Source organism: Hydractinia symbiolongicarpus, chromosome 1 (genome assembly GCF_029227915.1).
Source record: "Hydractinia symbiolongicarpus strain clone_291-10 chromosome 1, HSymV2.1, whole genome shotgun sequence".
NCBI classification, from domain to species: Eukaryota; Metazoa; Cnidaria; class Hydrozoa; order Anthoathecata; family Hydractiniidae; genus Hydractinia; species Hydractinia symbiolongicarpus.
In genome coordinates, this window is record NC_079875.1 from 39,066,738 (window position 1) to 39,069,526 (window position 2,789).

At 36.2% G+C, this 2,789-nt stretch overlaps 1 pseudogene; it reads left to right on the forward strand.

Moving 5' to 3' along the window:
- Nucleotides 1–2,605, forward strand: part of LOC130620235 (large subunit ribosomal RNA) — a 7,096-nt pseudogene extending 4,491 nt beyond the window's left edge.
- Nucleotides 2,606–2,789: the final 184 nt, after the last annotated feature.

Here is a 2,789-nt window from a genome sequence, read left to right on the forward strand (position 1 = left end):
GCAGAAAATTGAAATTCAGCGGCTTATTTTGATACAAGAACAGCCTCGTTTGAGTTCTTGTTTTTTTAATTCGTTTTATCTATTCTTCGTGTACCTAGTGACGGAACGGTTTTAATAAAGAAGAACTGTAACATACAAAAAATGTCGTTGACGGGAAATAATTCAGCATGTCAAATTTCCGTGAAATAGCAGAAAACTGAAATTCAACTGCTTATTTTGATACAAGAACAGCCTCGTTTGAGTTCTAGTTTTTTTAATTCGTTTTATCTGTTCTTCGTGTACCTAGTGATAGAAGGGTTTTAATAAAGAGGAACTGTAACATCCAAAATATGTCGTTGAGAAGAAATACTTCAGCAGATCAAATTTCCGTAAAATAGCAGAAAATTGAAATTCAACTGCCGGTTTTGATACAATAACAGCCTCGTTTGAGTTCTAGTTTTTTTAACTCGTTTTATCTATTCTTTGTGTGCCTAGTGACAGAACGGTTTTAATAAAGAAGAACTGTAACATCCAAAATATGTCGTTGAAAAGAAATACTTCAGCACGTCAAATTTCCGTGAAATAGCAGAAAATTGAAATCCAACGGCTTATTTTGATACAAGAACAGCCTCGTTTGAGTTCTTGTTTTTTTAATTCGTTTTATCTATTCTTCGTGTACCTAGTGACAGAACGGTTTTAATAAAGAAGAACTGTAACATCAAAAATATGTCGTTGAAAAGAAATACTTCAGCACGTCAAATTTCCGTGAAATAGCAGAAAATTGAAATTCAACGGCTTATTTTGATACAAGAACAGCCTCGTTTGAGTTCTAGTTTTTTTAACACGTTTTAGATTTTTTGTAGACCTGAAGAATACATATGTAAAACTGTGAATATGAAGTACCACGAGATAACAACATCATAAAACGATGTTATGGGTCGCGAAAAATGCTAAAACGCATCTTTTTCCTTGTTAAAACAGCAATTGTGAGAAATTGGAAACGCTATGATTCTGCAACGTAAAGTCAAATGGCAATTATTTTCTCCAGGCGTTGAGAGGTTAACGTGGTGAGTATTTGTGTAAAATATTGCGTTCAATAATAATTGTGCAAGGCCAATATTGCATGTTAAACATGCCAATACGTGCGTTTTCACCAAATTAGGGAAAAATCGGAAAAATCGGAAATCCCGAACGACATGTCGGATTGGCTTTATATTTGGCACAATGAACCATCTTGACATGACAAAGGTTCACACGAATTTTTTTTCAAAAAAACGCTGACGTCAGCATTTTATTTGGCCTTGAATGTTTGACATTTTAGGGCTTCTGGACCCCCCGCAGAGCCACAAATCGGGAATTTGTGCTCCTACCCGGTTTTAGCCTGAAGTGTTTTACATATCTGCCAAAGATTTAAGAAATACCTTCAATATTTCAGAAGCTATAGCGATTTACCTGTTTTTAAAAAGACCAAAAAAAGTAAGGCCCCAAAACAGGTACTTCCGGTTGACCTTTGACCTCCAAATTTTGCATGGTAATAGATCTCCAAATTTGCTACCATGAAATTCTTGTCCGTTTTTTATAAAAATGCTGACGTCAGCAGTTAAAATTTTTTGAAATTTTAGAATTTATGAAGGTTTGACCGTGCACTTTGTGACGTCATAAGTCTGGTTCTAGCCAAAGTCACACAAAAATATTCCGCCATTTTTCTTAAAATGCCTTTGTTTATAAGTTTGCTTTTTATGATTTCGTTAAAACGTTGTAGTTACTGAGAAAAAATTGTCAAAAAATGCATGTAAGAACCGTCCTATACAAAACACACTGGACGGTTTCTATTGTCAAAAACATTAAACTGTTAATAACATGAGAACGAGGCTTTCCAGCACCAAGGTTCTACAGGCAATTTTTCTTCTTACTAAATGGCCTATCCACTGACAAATATCTGCATCTACTTTTAAATGTTTCACAAAGTTATTACTATTATATAAGTAAAATGATGACATTATGTTTAATAAGAGAGTATTATCAGATACGTATGTGTGAAACGGTGAAGTCTTAAGTAATAACTGGCTTGTGGCAGCCAAGCGTTCATAGCGACGTTGCTTTTTGATCCTTCGATGTCGGCTCTTCCTATCATTGTGAAGCAGAATTCACCAAGTGTTGGATTGTTCACCCACTAATAGGGAACGTGAGCTGGGTTTAGACCGTCGTGAGACAGGTTAGTTTTACCCTACTGATGAAGTGTTGTTGCAATAGTAATTCTGCTCAGTACGAGAGGAACCGCAGATTCAGACAATTGGCATTTGCACTTGCTTGAAAAAGCAATGGTGCGAAGCTACCATCTGTTGGATTATGACTGAACGCCTCTAAGTCAGAATCCGTGCTAGAAAGCAATGATAATTACCTCTGGATAATCTTAGGCGAACAAGAATAGAACGGCTTCTGTCGTTCCTAAGTCCCAATGCACTGAGTCGGAGAAAAACCGTCGAGGTGCTGCAACTATCAAAATCTAAAATTTCCAGAGATAAATCCTATGCAGACGACTTAAACAAGAACGTGGTATTGTAAAAAGTAGAGTAGCCTTTGTGCTACGATCTTCTGAGATTAAGCCTCTGTTCGACAGATTTGTCACTTTGTGACAAGTCCTTTTTTAACCAACTGCTTTGTACCGTGGAGTACCAGTTATCTTGTGCTTACCTGAACTTTTTTTTTAAAAAAGGTGATGCGTGCGTGCTGTACCATTCATCTTTATCACCTCGGTTTAATATTTGGAGACACAGATGTATGGATTAAAAGTGTATGGATTAAAGGTG